The following is a 21,090-nucleotide window of genomic DNA, read 5'->3' as shown; positions in this document are numbered from 1 at the left end:
TATTTTGAGAGACTTCTTTGTGTCTGGAAGCTTCACTCGAGAATATACTCTCTTATGGTGGTGGTGGTTTAGTCACTAAGTCGTGTCCGACTTTCACGACTGCATAGACTGTAGCCCACCAGGCTCCTCTGTCTGTGGGATTTCCCAGGCAAGAATACTGGAGTGGGTTGCCATTTCCTTTTCCAATACTCTCTTATATGTTCTTCTAAATTTAAATTTTCAAAAGTTTGTTTATCATATTTAATCCATCTGAAATTAACTTTTGTCAAGGGCTGGGATAAAGGTCTAATTTTTCCGTCTGGATAATCAACTGTCCCGGTACGTCTTGTTATTTATTCATTTATTTTAGATTTTTGATGCACCGCACAGCATGTAGGATCTTAGCTCCCCCCCGCCCCCAGGAATCAAACGAGCTCAGCCAGCAGTGAAAGTGCAGAGTCTTAGCCCCTGGACTGTGAGGGAAATCCCCCAGGATCATTTATTAAAAGTAGGGATGTGGCCCCCGGGACCCCTTATTGAAAGGCTTGTTCCTTTTCATTCTAGCTGTGCTTTCAGTTTGATGAAATATGACCGTTTCTGTTTCATCTGCACCACCTTCCATTGCCAGCATAGCTCAGAGACTCGGATGGAAATGACAAAATGAAAAACCAACTTGAAAAGACTTTAAAACAATAAAGAGAGGAGGAAGGAAGGAGAAAAGGAAGGCAGGAAGGAAAGAGGGAGGGAAGAAACTGAGTCACGTAACCAAACTAAGGGAAAGACAGCTAGAGATATCCTCAGACAACGATATCCACATACCCAAATGCTATTTTTTCCCTTACGTCTCTCATCTATTCTATTTCTGTGTTATCATTATTATTCATACCAGCTGTCCCTATGCGTCTGGAATTGATAGTGACGAGACTAGGCTCACAGCCTTGCAGACTTCCAGCCAAAGAGGTAAGGGCTGGTGGTGGGGGCGGGGAAAGGGCTCCTACTTACTGGATCAATTTAGAAAAAGATATTACCGGCTATCTTTGGAAGATGCTAGAAACACAACTTTAAAAAATTTTTAAATGCCAAAGAAAGCAAGCAAGCATTTCTCCTGCCTTTCATTTATAACCTGTACCTCAGGAAAACCAGACAGATGAAGAAGCCAAGATTCTGCTCATGCAGTTACTACAGCTAATACATAACGGAGAAAACCCCCAAGCCTTATCTTTGCTTAGTGCATGGCCAGTTATCAGGAATAATAACAAAGGATGTAGTTAGTATCTTTCTGTCCAGAAACGGTAGCTATGTGATAGACAGAATATCCAGAGATGGAGCAGAAGGGACATCAGATGGTCAGAATCAAAGGGATGTGTCTTTTTCAAAGAAGCACTGATAGCAGTGGCGGCTCTGGTTTAAAGTTGCCACAGTTGGAGATGTAAGAAACATGGGTTTGATCCCCGGGGGGAGTATCCCCTGGAAGATGGCACAGCAACCCACTCCAGTATTCTGGCCTGGAGAATCCCAAGGACAGAGGACCCTGGTGGGCTATGGTCTATAGGATGACAAAGAGTTGGACACGACTCAAGCAACTTAGCAAGCATGCACACACCTATCTCTAATAATTAACTGAAATACAGATGGATTAGAAAGTACTGAACTGTAATCGCCCTACAGTATTTTGATGTTATTGTTGTTTAGTGGCTAAGTCATGTCCGACTCTCTGTGACCCCATGGACTGCAGCACGCCAGGCTTCCCTGTCCTTCACTGTCTCCCAGAGTTTGCTCAAACTCACATCCATTGAGTCAGTGATGCCATCCGACCATAGTATCCCCTGTCGTCCCCTTCTCCTCTTGCCCTCCATTTTCCCCAGCATCAGGGTCTTTTCCAATGAATTGATTCTTCGCATCAGGTGGACCAAGTATTGGAGTTTCATCTTCAGTCAAATTACATTTGATGTTATAATTGTCTCCATATAAAAATAACAACAGCAGGCATAACAATACGGCTTGCCAAAGGGTTTCATTAAGAAAAATTCAAACACGGGGCTTTCATAAATTACAAATAAAACATTTTTTCTGTATGGACTTGCCCTGTTAACTATATCCAAACTATGACTTTGCTTTTGAAAAGGAAAGAAATAAACAAAAAGCCTGTTGCCACATTGGTTTACGTTCTCTGTAAGACAGAAGGGAGAAACATAAAAAATAGAGCTTTCCAAACACACTCTTCTATACAGACCTCCACCGGGCGAGCTACACAGAGCCTCTACACATACACAATCACACACCAGAGCACACTGTCACGGGCTGAATTTTGTCTACCCCCCGAACCCACATCTTTAAGTCCCAAAGCCCCAATAGCTCAGATGTGGCCTTACTTGCAGAGGGGTCACTGCAGATCAATAAGAGGATGAGGTCATCCTGGAGTAGGGTGAGCCTTCAACCTGTAAGACCATGTCCTTGTCAAAGGGGAACCCGGGACACATATGCACACCTGGAGAGACCGCCATGCGACGATGAAGGCAGAGGTCGCGGTGATGTGTCTAGGAGCCAAGAAACGCCAACGCTCCCCCTGGGAACCACCAGACGCGAGAGAGGCGCGCAGAACACGAGGAACCAACCCTGCCCACATCTTGACTTCGGACTTCTGTCCTTAGAACTGTGAGAGAACAGACGTCTGTTGTTTCAGCCTCCCCACTCTGCGGCATGTTGCTAAAGCAGCCCGAACAGATGAATACGGGGAAGCGAGGAGGCAGCGGAGGCAAGGGGATGCAGACGCTCTCAGCATATGCTCCACAGTCCCGTCGGAACCCGCCAACAAAGCACAGTGACGTATGATTAAGAACTTCACCATCGGACTGCCCTGGTGGTCCAGTGGTTAAGAATCGGCTTTGCAATTCAGGCGACGCCGGTTCGATCCCAAGTGTGGGAACTAAGATCCCACATGCTAACGAAGCAGCTAAGCCCTCGAGCTGCAACTCCTGAGCCCGCACGCCACAACTAGAGAGTCCGTGTGCCAGAGCAGAAGATCCCGTGGTGAGGATCCCACGGGCCACAGCTAAGACCCAACACAGCCAAACAGATAAATACACGTGCAGTTCAATTCAGCCGCTCAGTCGTGTCCGACTCTTTGAGACTCCATGAACTGCCTCACGCCAGGGCTCTCTGTCCTTCACCAGCTCCTGGAACTTGCTCAAACTCATGTCCATTGGGTCAGTGATGCTATCCAACCATCTCATCCTCTGTCATCCCCTTCTCCTCCTGTCTTCAATCTTTCCCAGCATCAGGGTTTTTTCCAATGAGTCATCTCTTCGCATCAGGTGGCCAAAGTATTGGAGCTTCAGCTTCAGCATCAGTTCTTCCAGTGAATATTCTGGGTTGGTTTCCTTTAGGATTGACTAGTATATATATTTCGGAGAAGGCAATGGCACCCCACTCCAGTACTCTTGCCTGGAAAATCCCATGGACGGAGGAGCCTGGTAGGCTGCAGCCCACGGGGTCGCCAAGAGTCTGACACGACTGAGTGACTTCACTTTCACTTTTCACTTTTATGCATTGGAGAAGGAAATGGCAACCCACTCCAGTGTTCTTGCCTGGAGAGTCCCATTGACAGCAGAGCCTGGTGGGCTGCCGTCTGTGGGGTCGCACAGAGTCGGACACAACTGAAGTGACTTAGCAGCAGTAGCAGCAGCAGTATATATATTTAAAAAAAAAAAAAAAGCAGCATAAGAAGAAGAACTCCATGATGGCCGGGACTTCGCTAGTGATCTAGTGGCTAAGACTCTATGCTCCCAATGCAGGGGGTCAGGATTTGACCTCTGGTCAGAGAACAAGGACCCAGGTTCAATCCCAGGGTTGGAAAGATCCCCTGGAGGAGGGCATGGCAACCCACTCCAGTATTCTTGCCCGGGAAATCCCATGGACAGAGGAGCCAGGTGAGCTACAGTCTATGGGGTCGCAAAGAGTCGGACACGATTGAGTGACTAACACTTTCAGGGAACTAAATCCCACATGCTGTAACCAAGACCTGGTACAGCCAAATACATAAATATTTAAAATATTTAAAAAAGAAGAAGAGAAAAAAAAAATAAATAAATAAAAAATAAAAATAAAAAAAAAAGAAGAAGAAGAAGAAGAACACGATTGTGACTACAAAGTGTCAGGACCCAAGTGTGGGTCACCTTCTGAATGCGAGGTCCCCTTCACCCTGAAAGCTGGCCCTGTGAGCATCTCAGCTTCAACCTCCATCGATGGTTCATCTGAAGAACTCACTCGGCTCCCCTCCCCACGGAGCCACCCAGCCAAGGGTGCCAAGGTGCTGAAGTCACAGTGGGGACGATCAAGACGGAGGTGGGGAGCGCCTCCCCGTTCCTCTTGCCCCCAAAGTCATCCTCTTTGAAACCTGGGAGCTCTGGGAGACCATCTGTCTCACCATGTGGAGGAAGCCCGTCTCTAATGAGAAACATGAAGATGACTCAGAGAACTTCGGAAAAAGGAAATGGAGTGATTGTGCCTTCAATTATGTATCTGGCTTCGGATGGCTTTCAAAACTCGACATTTCTTCCCTCCTTACTGCTTTCTTGGTCGACCATTCTGGGAGCCTTCTGAGCCAACACCAAAACCAAGAAAAACCCAAACAACCCAGAACAGTCCTTTGCATCTAAGCGAGTCTGAGAAGGGCCTGTTGTTCTGATCAAAGAATCTTGACAAATATTATTAAAATCAGTGACCCCGGAGCAGGGCGTGGGAGACAGGTTGCAGAGGGAGGGGATATATGCATACTTGTGGCTGATTCACTTTGCTGGGCAGCAGAAACCAACACAACATTGTAAAGCAATTACCCTCCAATTAAAAAAAAAAGAGAAATCAGTGACCCTAATAGATATCTTTTATGGACATCTGCTCTGGTATTTATCCTCCTTAAATTTCCATGTGTGTTTAGTCATTCAGTCGTGTCTGACTCTTTACGACCCAGACCCTTTGGACTGTGGCCCGCTAGTCTCCTCTGTTCATGGGATTCTCCAGGCCAGAATACTGGAGTGGGTGGCCATTCCCTTTTCCAGGGAATCTTCCCAACCCAGGGATCGAATCCGAGTCTCCTGCACAGCAGGCGGATTCTTTACTGTCCGAGCCGCCAGTCTTTAATTTAAATGGAGTGATTCTTGACCTTTTATTTTCCGGGATCACAAATGCCGTAGCAAGTGCAGTCCAGTTTTGTTTTCTTAACTCGTGTCTTCCATGTGGGACACGCTGGAGAAGAGGCCAAGATACAGGGGGCACAGGTTCCATCTGTGGTCGGGGAGCTAAGATACCACGTGCCTCGGTGCCAAAAATCCAAAACATAAAATAGAAGCCATATTGCAACAAATTCAATAAAGGTTTTAAAAATGGCCCACATAGAAAAATAAGCTACTGTACACAAAATTGATAAGCAAAGGATTTCCTGCATAGCACAGGCAACTGTGAGGCTTTCCGGGTGGTGCTGGCAGTAAAGAATCTGACTGCCAAGGCAGAAGAAGTAAGAGGGATGCAAGTTCGATCCGTGGGTAGGGAAGATCCCTTGGAGGAGGGCATAGGAACCCACGCCAGTATTCCTGCCTGGAGAAGCCTGGCAGGCTACAGTCCATAGGGTAGCAGACTTGGACAGGACTGAAGTGACTTAGCATGCACACACAGAGAATTATACTCAATATTTTATAATAAACTACAATGGAATATGGGCTTCCCTGGTGGCTCAGATGGTAAAGAATCTGCCTGCAGTGCAGGAGACTTTGGTTCAGTCCCTGGGTTGGGAAGATCCCCTGAAGAAGGGAAAGGCAACCTTGCCTGGAAAATCCCATGGACAGAGGAGCCTGGTGGGTTACAGTCCATGGGGTTGCAGAGTCGAACCTGATTGAGCACACACGCAGTAATGCAGGAACAATGAAATATAATCTGAAAAAAAAAATAACCGAATTACTTTCCTGTATTCCTGAACCTAACACAATATTGTAAATCAACTACGCGTACGTGCTCAGTCACTTCAGTCATGTCCGACTCTGTAACCCCATGGACTGTAGCCCTCCAGGCTCCTCTGTGCTTGGATTCTCCAAGCAAGAATACTGGAGTGGGATGCCATGCCCTCCTCCAGATCTTCCTGAGTCAGAGATGGAACCCATGTCTCTTATGTCTCCTGCATTGGGAGGTGGGTTCTTTCCCACTAGGGGCCACCTGGGAAGCCCAAATTTACTTCAATTAAAAAATAAAAAATCTTCACTCTCCCTCTACGATGGCCCATACTCTGTCTGTGGATTGTGCTTCTCTCTGTATCTGAATAAATCCACTTCTTATCTATCAAAAATAGAAAAGTAAAAATCTGGGTCAGAATTAAAAAAAAAAAAAGTCTCCAGGGCTCTGTGACCTCATCATAGAGACAAAGAGTTGAAAATAGCAGGACTAGCCAAGCCAGTTTTCCTGGAACAGGTTGGGGGGCGGGGTGGGTGGAGGAGTCCGGGGTGGGAATGAGAAGTTTCCTAGGACATGAAAATTTCAGGGTTAAAACTGAGAAATTCCCGGGCAAATCGGAGTTGGTCACCCTAGTTGTAAGTATACAAGTGAAAGTCGCTCAGTCGTATCTGACTCTTTGTCACTCCGTGGACTATACAATCCATGGGATTCTCCAGGCCAGAAATCTAGAGTGGGAAGCCGTTCCGGTCAACAGGGGATCTTTCCAACCCAGGGATCAAGGCCGGTCTCCTGCCTTGCAGGCAGATTCTTTACCAACCAAGCTATCAGGGAACAGTTGTAAGTACATGGCCTTGTAAAGACGTAGGTGTGACAATCACACTGACTCAGAAAACAACTTTCCCCCTCTTCCTCTTGTTCCCCTACAGCATCCACCTCACAGGTCTAATTTTTTTATCTGTGTCCTTGCTGCTGCTGCTGCTAAGTCACTTCAGTCGTGTCCAACTCTGTGCAACCGCATAGACGGCAGTCCACCAGGCTCCTCTGTCCCTGGGATTCTCCAGGAAGGAATATGGAGTGGGTTGCCATTGAGGGACATCTAAAACAAATCTCATGACTTTTACAGTCATCTTAGACAATAAAGACTTTCAGTCCTTTTTTTTTTTTAAACTCACATGCAAGGAAAAAATTGGTGTCAGTTCAGTCATTGCAATGCATTTGGCAAGTTGCCTGCAGCTCCCGCGGGCATGGTCAGCTTTTTATTTACGTCCCTACCTGGAGCTTCTGCTCCTCTTCCTCCTCGCTCTCGAGGCTGCAGTTTCCTCGTCTGACGTCTGTAGGTTTCCTCCAGGGAGGAAACCCTCGGTCTTGGCAGGGGAGGTCGGGGGCGGGGAGGGGGCGTCCGTCGTTGCATTTCCAGGCTGTCTCTGCAGAGTTCACGTCTCACCTCCAGGTGGCGCTCCTGTAAAGGCTATAAGACCCCTAGTTTATTCCCCTCGCCTCCTCTTCCCTTTCCTTCCCTCTTCTCCAGGGGGCTGTTCCCCCTGAACGCTTTCCAGGCCGTTAGCACACTCTGGAGCTCCTGAGATAGTTCAGACATGAGCGAGATCCCATTCTTCTCTGGGTTCTGAGCCTCTTCCCGTATTCAGTGCTCTGAATGATCCAGGTGAAGCTTTTCCCCGCTTGAAGCTTGAAATGAGTAACCATCAACCTCACCACACTCCTATGCTGAAGAGAGAATGGAACCCACAGCTCTGCCAAGAGCTGTAAACGAACGCGTGAAAACAAGACAAGGCAACTCTTCTAGGGACTTCCCTGGTGGTCCAGGGGTTAATACTCTGGGCTCCCAATATGGGGAGTGTAGCTTCCGTGCCCAGTCAGGAACTAAGAGCCCATATGCTCCTGGTGCATGCGTGCTCAATCTCTTCGGTCAGAAAAAAAAAAAAAGGTCTCTTATAATTTTACCACCAGGTGGACAAGGCACCAAGGCTGGGGAAATCGGCTTTCTAGCTTAAGTCATACATAAATGGATGGTCCTACTTTGGATTCTGGCCTCACTGACACCTGTAGTCTTTGAGTAGAAACTGAGTTTATAATGATTCTACTAGAATGTTCTGTTATGCTGTTGTTGTTGTGCAAACACCTTGCAAATATTGCACAAGGGCTACACACACACGAATTCATGAATTGGGACTTCCCTGGTGGTCCAGTGGCTAAGACTCCTTCCTTTCAATGAAAGGGGTGCAGGTTCGATCTCTGGTTGGGGAGCTAAGATCCCACATGCCTCACAGTCAGAAACCCGAAGTATAAAACTGAAACAATGTGATACCAACAACAAAAGAAATTTAATAAAAACTTTAAAACTGAAAAAAAAGTTTCTTAAAAAAATGAATTCATGAATAAATGCGCATGAAAATGTAAGGCGAACTCCATCAAAATGTTAACAAAGGCAGGGAACTTGAGTAATTTCTTCTTTTAATTGTGTGGGTGTGCTGTTTCTTTTGAAAAATAATTAATTAATTAATTTTATTTCTGGCTGCACTGGCTTTTCCTTGCTGCTCATTGGGTTTTTCTAGTTGCGAGGTGGGGCTACCAAGGAAGTTCAAGGAGAGCTTTGAAGGAAATCTGTTTCGACTGAGAATTAAAGGCCATGAACTGGGACTTCCCCGGTGCTCCAGGGGTTAAGAATCCACCTGCCAATGTAGGGGATGTGGGTTTTGTTCCTGGTCTGGGAATTAAGATCTCATGTCAATGGCACCCCACTCCAGTACTCTTGCCTGGAAAATCCCATGGACGGAGGAGCCTGGTAGGCTGCAGTCCATGGGATCATGAAGAGTCAGACACGACTGAGCAACTTAGCTGCAGCAGCAGTGCCATGGGGCAACTAAATCTGCACGCTGCAGCTATTGAGCCCATGTGCTCTGGAGCCTACACATCACAACGGAGACCCAACACAGCAAAAAAAAAAAAAAAAGCCCGTGAACTGTCTAGCCATGAGAAATGTACGTGGGATGACATCTCAGGCAGAAGATACAGTCAATGCAAAGGCCCTGAGGCAGAGGCGAGCCTGGCACATTCTAGTCCTAAACTTCTAGTTCTTGGCACATTCTAGTTCTTCAATTCTAGTTCTTGGTACATTCCAGTTCCAGCCAATGTGGCTGGAGCAGAGATGGCTGGTCAGAACCTAGCACAAGAGAAGAAGGGCTATGTGTATGTGTGTATGCTAAGTTGCCTCCAGTCATGTCTGACTCTTTGCAACCCTATGAACCATAGTCCACCAGGCTCTTCTGTCCGTGGCGTTCTCCAGACAAGAATACTGGAGTGGGTTGCCATTTTCTCCTCCAGGGGATCTTCTTGACCCAGGGATCAAACCTGCGTCTCTCATATCTCCTGCACTGGTAGGAAGGTTCTTTACCACTGGCGCCACCTGAGAAGCCCATGTATATGTATGGCTGATTCACTTTGCTGTACAGTAGATGAAGGACGAAACAGACAGAGCTGGACTCCATCTTAGGCCAGGCTGTGAACATTAAGCTACACGCATGGTCACCCTCCCAATGGACTCTGAACTTTGTGCCCGGCGTCTACAGAAGCGGCATACCAATGGGAAACCAGACCCCTGGATGAAAGAGCCCCAGGACTTGGACTTGGACTCTCCGTTGCCTAAAAGAATATGCTAATTATCTCTGTAACAGAACAAAGGGGTAAGTTCCATTATATTTATCGGGATATGACCACAGGCCTATTGATAAATGTCCACTGTTTATCTAGTCTTGTGACACATGAATCACGGGTTAACTTTGATCGTGTCTCTCTTTTACCTTGACCAGACTAGTTTCGGGGAATTTGGGGAGGTGGGTTTGAGCACGTACACTTAGGGTATATATAAGGTTTTCACAAAAACTGGTGGGGGTCCTTGGCTAAGAGGAGACTCTGCCTTGGACCCTCTGGTGTAATAACCTGCACTCCACTATCTGCATTGGCCTTCTGAGCGAGTTTGTTTCCCGGAACGCGTGGCTACAACATAGAAACTGACACAACATGGTAAATCAACTACAACAAAAATATTTTTAAAAAAAAGGAGCTTAGCCCGAGAAGAGGGCCAGGGCAAGCCACGCTAAGAAATTTGCATTTTTATCTAAGCGGAAAAAGAAGTGCAGTGTGAGAAATGCATCTTAACGGCGATACGGGAGCCATGCAAATTCCAAGCCCGGCTTATCTTGTGACTCTTCATGTCTCACATTTCAGTGTTTTTCCTTGCACGTGAAAATGAGTGGGCAGGGAACATTTCTTTTTACAGCTGCCCTTGTTGGGTCCTGCAGTGTATTTCCTCCTCTTCACTAAGACTGTGCAACAGCCATTAAAGCAAGGGGAAGGGCAGGGCTGGGCGGGGTGGGGGTAGGGTGGTCTTCAGCCTCTACAGGTATCCTCCAGCCTGAGCCACCGAAATTCCTCACCCAGATTATCATGATGGCCTCCGAAATGATTTCCCTGTTTCTGCCTCACTCACCAACTCAACCACGTGGTCTCAACACAGCAGAGAGAGTCTTTAAAAATAGAGTTGCCAGATTTAGCAAATTAAAACTCAGGATATCCAGTTAAATTTACATTTCAGATCAACAACAACAAACATTTTTTAGCATAAGTATGTCTCTCTCAGTTTCAGAGAGATACTTAATACTAAAAAAAAAAAATTATTCATTTATCTGAAATTCAAAATTAACTGGGAAACCTGTATTTAATTGGCCAACCCTATTTTTTTAATTTATTTTTGGCTGCAACGAGTCTTAGTTGCAGCAGGGGGGCTTAACTGCCCCCAAAGCAGGTGGGATCTTAGTTCCCTGACCAGGGATTGAACCCTCCTCACCTACGTTGGAAGGTAGATTCTCAACCACTGGACCACCATGGAAGTCCCAGGGCAACTTTATGTTAAAACCCGAGTCAGATCACACCCCGAATTTTGAAACAGCTTCCTATTTTACTCAAAGAAAAAGAGCAGCCCTAAGTCCTCAGAATGAATAAAAGAGATCCTAAAAAGCCTCATTCCCTACTTTTTTTTCTTATAACCTCATCTCCTACTTCTCCAACCACACTGGCTTCCCAGGTTACTCCTCAAACATACAAGGTGCTTTTCTGCCTTAGGTCTTTGAAGTGGCTGTTTCCTCTTTCTAAAATGCCCGGCCTCCAGATAAAGGCATAACTCTTAATAACTTTCTCACTTCCTTCAAGTCTTTGCTCAGATATTGTAACCAATGAGTGAGCCATGGGACCTTGTGTGGGGGGGAAGGCGAGGACAGGTCTTCCCCCATAACCTCTGCTTCAGCTCCACTCTGAAGTTTCCAGATAACAGTACTTGAGGTACACTTCCTGAGCTGTTTTGCAGATGTGAAAACCCACCACCAAGTGGAAGATGTTCATTGTTTGATGGCCATGAGCACAGAACTCCAGGCCTCCTGGAGCCCGAGGACTGATAAAGTAAACCCGGGCAACACCGCCCTGTGACCTCACCGTCAGCCAATCAGAGAATTGTGCAGGAGCTGGTCACACACCCTGTGACCCACCCCCCTCACCTGGCTTTTTAAAAAACTTTGCTGAACCCACTCCAGGATTCTTGTCTGGAAAATCCCAGGGACAGAGGAGCCTGGCAGGCTACAGTCCCTGGGGTCACAAAGAGTCAGACACAATTGAGCGTGCAACATATAATATATAATTTTTACTGCTGTGTAAAGCAACTACAGTTCTGTAGACTGCAGTCCATGGGGTCGCAACAGTTGGACATGACTTAGCGCCTAAACCACCACCAAAGCAACTAAAGATCTTTCTCAAAGAATTCTATCTTGAATAAACAAAAAGCTTTGCCGAAACCCTTTCCAGAGCTCAGGGCTTTTTAGGGCATGAGCCACCCCTTCTCCTTGCCTGACCCTCTAGTTAACCTTTTTCTGCTCTAAACTCCGCCGTTCCTGTTTGGTTGGTCTCACTGTGTGCTGCGCACAGGAATTTACACTAACATATTCCCTCCTAATGGGACTCACTCTTCCTACTGGTGGTAGGCAGAAGAAGAATCCCTCAAAGCTGTCCACTGCCTTGTCGCCAGAGCCTGTGAATACATGATCTTCACGTGGTAAACGGGATTCTGCAGCCGTGATTAGTGAAGACGCCTGAGATGAGACCATTGTTCTGGATGATCCCAAAGTGCCCGTGGCAGTCGCAGCGGTCCTTGTAAGACAGGCAGGTGTGTCGGAGTCAGAGAAGGAGATATGACACCAAGAGATTTCAGAGTGACTTGGTTTTTAGGAGGCAAGGGGTGCCAGAAGTCTCCAGAAAAGCTGAGAAAAGGCAAGGAGTGGATTCTCCGCTTGAGCCTCCAGGAGGGATCACAGCCTGCCAACACTGTGATCTTGGCCCAGCAGGACCCACTTTGGACTGATGCCCTCTAACTGGAAGATGGTAAATCTGCACTGCTTTGAGTCACTGAGGATGTCGCTGTCTGTATAGCAGTGAGGCCGACTGCTGTCATTTCAGGGGGGGCTTCGAAGAGCTCTGGTACCATAGTTCTTCATGTCTCAGTGCAGAGAAGAATTCAGTGAGAGCTAAGAGGTAGAAAAGAAGAGATTCATTAGACTAGGATGATTGTGGGGCTTTCAAGCAGCCAGACAAAGGGGTGTTGCCCCCAAGAACTTTCTGGGCTTCAGTTTTATAATCAAAGGGAAAGTGGGGAGGGGGAGAAGACCTTTCTTGTCTTTCTTGAGTAGGTGTGACGCTTCCATCATCAGCTTACTCCAGGTTGAGCAGGGGAGTATTCTTGTTCCTATATGGTGAAGCTGCTGCTGCTGCTGCTGCTGCTGCTGCTGCTGCTAAGTCACTTCAGTCATGTCCGACTCTGTGCGACCCTATAGATGGCAGCCCACCAGGCTCCCCATCCCTGGGATTCTCCAGGCAAGAACACTGGAGTGGGTTGCCATTTCCTTCTCCAATGCATGAAAATGAAAAGTGAAAGGGAAGTCGCTCAGTCATGTCCGACTCTTTGTGATCCCATGGACCACAGCTTTCCAGGCTCTTCTGTCCATGGGATTTTCCAAGCAAGAGTACTGGAGTGGGGTGCCATTGCCTTCTCCGACATGGTGAAGCTAGGTCAACAAATTATTGTTTGTTGTTTGCTTATGTGTGCAGAGAGCATGTCCCACAGATCATTAAGTACCCGAGCTCACAAGGCAGGATGTGGGGCTCACGCCACCACTGTTTTATTGGTAGGGGCAGGTCTCCTTCTTCTGTTGAATGGCTTTGACCTGTTTGGTTAAGCAAACCCGCTTTCTGGAGTCATCATTAATTTCCAGGGGTCTCCCGTATCTTTCCTACCTACAATCCCCTAGTGGGATAAACTATTTAATCACCTATTTTGTTTCTTCATTCTATCCCTATCAGTTAGCAATCAGAAGTTTATACACTATCCTATTGAAATTTGCCACACACTCCAGTAATTCTGATCTTCCCTTCTTTGCATTTTTTCTTTTTCTGCCACACTGCTGAGCTTGAGGAATTTCCCTTACCAAGGATTGAACTTGTGCCCTCTGCAGTGGAAGTGCAAAGTCCTAGCCACTGGACTGCCGGGAAGGGCCTGCAGCTTTCCTAATCCTTTTCTTACTTGCACTTTCTAGCTTCTACAATAGAGAACTATCAAGGAGACAAGAGCTATGGATGGGGGTTGAGCCGACCTACAGGTTCTGCTAAGGATGGCGTTGGGGACACTTCCATCACCGATCTTCACTCCAGGTGCTGAGTCGGGGAGTGGCACCCGCTGAGGGTCTACAGTCAGACAGGAAGTAAAGAAACAGGATATTCACTTGCTCCTGTGTCACCATCTCGGGGCTCATCCGAGGAGACAAGGAGAGTGTGGTGAGGAATGCTGGAAGGAAACCAGCACCTGGGGAGATGAGGAGGATATGAAAGCATCTACCTTCTTCCACCTGCAAAAGGTAATTGTTGAGACACATGGTCTCTCCAGCTACAGAGCCCTAGAGAAGACCCTAGTTCCCTAGTCAACTTCTGCCCGTTCAAGTGCCCTGTACTGAAATGAGACATCTCACACTTTTACCCCTCTCTGAGCCTCTCCCCTCTCTAATAAGACTCTAAGCTATCAAAAGAGGAATGTGGCAAATTAAAGAGTCTTCTCAGAGGCATCCTCTTCACCTGTAGTCATGGGCTTTGGTTCCTCACCAAGTCCTGTCCCTTGGCAGGATCATTCCATCAGCTAAGATAAGCTCAGTGGCAAGGAACCGATTACCTAATGCTGGCTTAAGCAACGAAGATCTTTCATCATCTTGACCAACAGGAAGGTTTTGTACCAACACTCGAGTGTGCCAGTGAAGACCAAGCCCTTACCACCCTGACATCCTCAATGTTTGGCTTGCAGCCTCCAGATCGCATTATGTCTGGGACAGCTCCAAGCATTTGTCCTGGCACAAACACGCTCAAGAATAAAATACCATCCCAACTTGCCTTCTGTGTTCTCATCAGGGAGTGATGTCCACCCCAGAACCCCAGCTGGCTTCTTTCTATCTCACTCTGGCCATACTGCCCTTTGCCTATCCTCAGACTTTATTCTTATTGTGGTAGAATCACTCATAAAATCCACCACTTCAGCCATTTAAAAATCTACAAGCCAGTGATGCTAGAAGAACATTCGCAATGCTGTGCAGCCATCACTGCTATCTAGCCCCAGATATTTTTCATCACCACAAAAGGAAACCACAGAACCATTAAGCAAGCATGCCCGATTCTCCCCTTTCCCCAGCTCTGGCAACCACTATGGGTTTTTGTCTCTGTGGATCTACTTCTTCTGGGTATTTCATCTAACTGGAACCATATGGGGGACTTCCCCACTGGCCCAGTGGTTAAGAATCAGCCTTTCCATGCAGGTGGCTTGGGTTTGACCCCCGGTCAGGGAACTAAAACCCCACATGCTACAGGGCAACTGAGCCCGTTCTCTGCAACTAGGGAAGCCAGCATGATGCAACAAAGACCCAGTAGAGCCAAAAACATAAACAAATAAATAAATGGAACCATAGGCTACAGGTCCCTTTGTGTCTGCTGCTTTCTCTGAGCATCATGTGTCTGTAGACCATATGGTAGCGTGTATGAGTACCTCAGTCTTTTTACAACTGTATAATATCCCACTCTGTGCCCAGACCACATTCGGTCTACCCATTCATTAGTCGATGGGTGTTAGGGGTGTTTCCACCTTTGGCTATTGTGAATGGTGCTGCTATGAACATGTGTGTACGTGCGTTCGTTTGAGCCACTCCTAGACATTGAAAAGGAAGTGGAAGCTTGGATGACCGGTTCAGGTGAATCATTCATGCCTGGGCCACTGGGGCTTATCAGCAAGCAGAGGGAAAGGCTATGGAGTAGAGGATACTTAAGGGTAGGGGATACTTAAGGGTAGGGAATACCAGCTCTCATAATTGTCCATAATTGTCCAGCCATGATTGAACTGGCTCTGGTTCTTGTACAGCCTCACTCTTGCAAGGTCCAGAGGTTCTCTTCCCCCTCAGACCAGGAATTACATTGTGCAGAAGTCGAGGCAACTCAGGGTCCTGTGACGCCAAAATCGCTGGGCCAGGCAGGGCGGGGCCCCGGAGGAGGTTCCTGAAGGTCAGACTCTCCAGTTAGGGTTAGCATTCATGCTGGGGCTCCAGCAATGCCCGCTCGAGACGACAAGAATCTCTGGATAACCGTGAGGTGTGGTTCTGACCATTTTCAGCTGGGCTTCCTTGAACTGGCTGTGCCTCGGTTTTCCTCATCTGCTCAGTGGGATAATAGGAGGAGCATCTCCCAGGGTGGTGAGGCTCAGATGCGTTCATGCAGAACGCTGGGGACAGTGCCTGGTGCAGGCGAGGCACTCAGTGCACGTTCAGCTGTTATTATTTTCAGTGATAATAGTAAGAGAAGAGGCAGAAGGAGGAGGAAGAGGGAAGGAGGAGGGAGGAGGAAAGAAAGGGAGAAGCAGGGAGGCTGAGAAGCAGAAGAGAGGAGAGCGTGATGGGCCGGGTCCAGGAGCTCTGGGAACAGGACTGCGACGTCCTCAGAAGCCGACACTCTGGGTGGCCCTTGTCAATCTCCTCCTGTTTGGCCTCAAATAGATTCAATCCTGCCTACGTTCCTCCTCTTAGGGAACCACTCAGGGATTTGCTGCTGTCCACCCGAACTCCTCTGTTGCTAGGAAACCTTCTACTACATCTGCAGCGCTCAGCTCTCATGGATCAGTGGGCCTCCGTCCAATCGTGGCTAAAGTTAGAGTCTGGTGCCTGCCAGAACCCTCAGAGGACGAGGTGCAGAAAGAGAGATTAAATGATGGACTATGACACGAAAAAAGCTACCGCTTACACACTTATTATATACAGCACTATGCATTACCACCGTCAACGGTTAACACTTATTGGGACTTCCCTAGTGGTCCAGCGGTTAGGACTCTGCGCTTCCACTGTGAGGGATGCAGGTTCGATACCCAGTCAGGGAACTGAGATCCTATCTGTTGTGCATCGTGGCCAAAATACTAAAAAAAGAAAAAAGTTAACAATTATTGAGCACTTACTATCTGAGAGGTCTTCTACTAAAAACTTTACAAGGAAGGGATTCCCAGGAGGGCGGTCCAGTGGGTAGGATTCCGCACTTTCACTTCCGAGAGTGCGGGTTCCATCCTTTGCCAGAGAACTAAGATCCCACAAGCCATGTGACCAAAAACAACAACAAAAACTGTACATGGATTAACTCACTAATCTTGCCAACAGCCCCATGAAGTAGGTAGTAACACTATTAGCCCTTCTTATCAGATGAGAAGACTGGGCACAGTGAAGCGAAGCGACTTGCCTGAGCACGCACAGCCAGGAAGCCAGGCTGCTTCACGAGACTGGGGCGGGGTCCTTCTCTTTTCTCACCACTGTCTGAGAGGGCCTGGACCCACCACGGACACCGGACACGGAAGCGCGTGGGTGCGCAAGTCTCTCATTCAAATGGTACGGATTCACACATAACCTACACAAATCCTCCCTTATCCTTTAAATAATCCTTAGATTACTTATTATTACCTGACGCTGTGTAAATACTATGTAAAGAGTTGTAAATACAATGTAAATGGTATGTAAATACTTGCCTGCCTTGGCAAATGCAAGTCTTGCTTTTTGGAACTCTGGAATTGTTTTTCCCTCTGAGTGTTTTGCAACTGCGTTGCTGCTGCTAAGTCGCTTCAGTCGTGTCCGACTCTGTGCGACCCCATAGACGGCAGCCCACCAGGCTCCCCGGTCCCTGGGATTCTCCAGGCAAGAACACTGGAGTGGGTTGCCATTTCCTTCTCCAATGCATGAAAGTGAAAAGGGAAAGTGAAGTCGCTCAGTTGTGTCCAACTGTAGTTGGTTGTAAATAAAAAACTTCGTAAACATTCTGAAGGCTAAATAAAATGCTTCTGTGGGGCTTATCAAGCCTTCTGGCCATGAGTTTGAATCCTCTTCTTTAGGCCTAAAAAAAAAAAAAACAAAAACAGACAATTACACAGAGACATACATATAAAATGATTCTATTTACATAATGAAACAACATCTTTTAAAAAACAATAGAATTTTGGCTTGTTAAACTATAAAGAAAAGTCAAGAAATGATTTAGTCAAAATTCAAGTTGTGCTTGTTTACCTATGAGGCTTGTGCCTTGAAGGGGGGATGTTAGTGAGGAAATACTAGCAGTTTCCAAGAGACTAGCTCTTTTTCTCAGTCTGGGTTCTGAGATTAGCAGTTCTTTGCTGCTGCTGCTGCTGCTAAGTCACTTCAGTCGTGTCCGACTCTGTGCGACCCCATAGATGGCAGCCCACCAGTCTCCCCCGTCCCTGGGATTTTCCAGGCAAGAACACTGGAGTGGGTTGCCATTTCCTTCTCCAATGTGTGAAAGTGAAGATGCTCAGTCGTGTCTGACTCTTAGCGACCCCATAGACTGCAGCCTATCAAGCTCCTTCATCCATGGGATTTTCCAGGCAAGAGTACTGGAGTGGGTTTCCATTGCCTTTTCCAGCAGTTCCTTGACCAGGGATCAAACCTGTGCCCTCTGGTGTGGGAGCCCAGAGTTCTAACCACTGGACTGCCAGGGAAGTCCCCTAGTAGGCATTTTTTAAATTTTAATTCTTTCTATGGAATATTAAGTCTTCATTTAAGAGAATCAAACTCAGACTTTTCATTCACTTGTATTCATAAGTCAGCACATATATGGTGCATTTCACATTTAAAAATAAATGCTTGCTGAATAAAAAAAATCACACCCCCCCCAACACACAAAAACCCCGCACATTTGGACGTAGGGTAAAATGTTAGCAATAGGCGAATCTGAGTAAGGAGTATATGTCTTGAGGGGGCTTCCCAGGCGGTGCAGTGGTAAAGAATCCATCTGCTAAAGCAGGAGATGCAAGAGATGCAGATTCAGTCCCTGGGTCGAGGAGATGCCCTGGAGGAGAAAATGGCAACTTACTCCAGTGTTCTTGCCTGGAGAATCCCATGGACAGAAGACCCTGGCGGGCTATGGTCCGTGGGGTCCCAAAGAGTCACACATGACCGAGCACACACACATGCACTATTTTGATTCTTGCAACGTCTCTGGAAGCTTGAAATTGTGTTCCAAAAAGTCAATACAAACAACGTGTAAACAAAAAGGACGGAAAAGGTGGTAGACTTCAAGAAACTTCTATTTTCCTTCACTTCAAAGCATATGAGGTGATGAGATGCAAGTGAACGGTTTGATAAATTATCCCATAGTATAATGTGATTCCAGGTATTCGTCTATTTTCTTCTCTCACTTTGGAAAATCCACAAAGACCTCGGGTGGGAAGAGGGTGCAGGGTGCAGAGCCCACTGGACAGAGTCATTCCCCGGGGAGACCTGAAGACCCCGCCCTCGGGGCAGACTTCTCTGGGCTTCCCTGAGCTCTCTGGGCACATCACCAAGTAGGGGAAAAAAAAAAAAAAACAACTATTCATGATCTTTTTTCCCAGTACTTATCTCAGTTTATAATTACACATTCATTAGCGTGATTACGTGATTAATATCTGTTTCCATTGCTGGACTGTCAGCCCAACAGGGGTCCCTTTTTACTCTACTGTATGCCCGGCCGAAGTGCCACTCGATAGATAGTAGTAATGGCAAGACTGATGGAGTTGTGACCCCGAGCCAGGCGGTCTTCCAGGGGCTTTGCAGGGATGACTGCGGCGCTCCCTCCTCACAGGGACTCTAGGAGACACGCACGGACACGAGCGTGCAGGAGCTGAGACACGGAGGGTGAGCAAGCCGTTCCAGCCGTGAAAGAGGGGCCAGGAACCACACCGGACAGTCGGGGCCCAGCGCCCCCACTCTCGGCCACAGCCCAGCGCTTCTGCTGCTCCTCCAATAAGAAGGGGCGGCACCTGCCCGGCTCTGCACCCAGTACCCTTTGCACGATGCTGAGTTCAGTGCATAAGGAATGCGGAGAACTATCCCCGAGTGGGGCGCAGCCGCAGTTAGTCCAGAAAGGGTTACCCCGCCCCTCCCGGATGACAAGCGATCTCCTTGAAGAAGCGGGTTCCAACCCTGGGACAAGTCAACCACATTATGAACATTATAAGACTTATGCAGTATAATTATCATGGCACATATATGTGTTATATGTGTATAGACTACATCGTATACATATCATGTCATATATATAGGTATTATATGTATATAGGTTATATTGTATCAATAACATTACAAATATAAGTAATATATTCATATGTCATATATTACATTATTTATATAATACATTATGTTGTAGAAATACTGTTACATATATGTATCTTCTGAATGCTCTATTTATATGACAGAATATTAATATATTTATAAAATTATAATGTTATAATTATGTACGATTATATAACATAATTGTATTTATAATCTATAATTATAGAAACATTTATATGAATGTAAAATATGTCATGATATCATAATATTAATATAACAATCTGCTTATTATGATATAATCATATATAATACTGGTATATATTGTATATAATTTTATATTGTGTTAGAATTTTATATTATATTATATTATTTTTCTGTTTATATTAAATATATTTAATTTACAATGTTTCTGTAATTATATATATTTATCAACCCACTCCAGTCCATTCTGAAGATCAGCCCTGGGATTTCTTTGGAGGGAATGATGCTGAAGCTGAAACTCCAGTACTTTGGCCACCTCATGCAAAGAGCTGACTCATTGGAAAAGACTCTGATGCTGGGAGGGATTGAGGGCAGGAAGAGAAGGGGATGACAGAGGATGAGATGGCTGGATGGCATCACTGACTCAAATGGACTTGAGTCTGAGTGAACTCCGAGAGTTTGTGATGGACAGGGAGGCCTGGCGTGCTGCGATTCATGGGGTCGCAAAGAGTCGGACACGACTGAGCGACTGAACTGAACTGACTGATCAACCCACTCCAGTACTCTTGCCTGGAAAATCTCATGGACAGAGGAGCCTGGTAGGCTGCAGTCCATGGGGTCACTGAGGGTCGGACATGACTGAGCGACTTCACTTTCACTTTTCACTTTCATGCATTGGAGAAGGAAATGGCAACCCACTCCAGTGTTCTTGCCTGGAGAATCCCAGGGACAGGGGAGCCTGGTGGGCTGCTGTCTGTGGGGTCGCGAAGAGTCGGACACGACTGAAGCAACTTAGCAGTAGGAGTAGCATACATATAAAATATATACTGTTAATATATTTAACTGAACTTATAGTAAATAAATTATATGTAATGTTTTATGTATTACATATATTATATATAATCACATTATAATTTATTCTTAAATATAGAAGCACTTAAGAGACTCACACTCACAATATTTAAACATTTGTAGTCATAAGCCAGCACATATTCCATATTTAAATATTTTTAAACTTAAATTTAAGAGACTTTGGCCTCTGAGCTCAGCTTCAGCGATTCCTACCCAACTGAAGAATTCATTCTTCGCTCGAGTTGAGATTTCTGAGTTGAAAGGTGCACACTGGTCCTCCTGGGAAGAGGCTGGGCCCTCGGGCTGAAGGGCTTGAACGTGACACCCTGGCCCGCTCCCTGAGAGCTGTGGGGGACCGTCTTCCACCAACATTCCGCTCATGATGATCCGAGTGTTG

The 21,090-nt window shown here is 46.5% G+C and overlaps 1 long non-coding RNA gene across 1 annotated transcript; it reads right to left on the bottom strand.

Moving 5' to 3' along the window:
* Window positions 1–11,600: 11,600 nt before the first annotated feature.
* On the bottom strand, window positions 11,601–17,431 carry LOC104974944 (uncharacterized). Its single transcript, XR_812983.4, has 2 exons — window positions 12,647–17,431; window positions 11,601–12,506 (listed from the first exon to the last, which is right to left on the bottom strand). It is a non-coding gene; the product is annotated as an uncharacterized lncRNA (long non-coding RNA).
* Between the last annotated feature and the right edge of the window lie 3,659 nt (window positions 17,432–21,090).

This window comes from Bos taurus, chromosome 18, assembly GCF_002263795.3.
Source record: "Bos taurus isolate L1 Dominette 01449 registration number 42190680 breed Hereford chromosome 18, ARS-UCD2.0, whole genome shotgun sequence".
Taxonomy (NCBI): Eukaryota; Metazoa; Chordata; class Mammalia; order Artiodactyla; family Bovidae; genus Bos; species Bos taurus.
The sequence above is the reverse complement of the archived record's forward strand: the minus strand, read 5'-3'. Positions and strand labels throughout refer to the sequence as shown.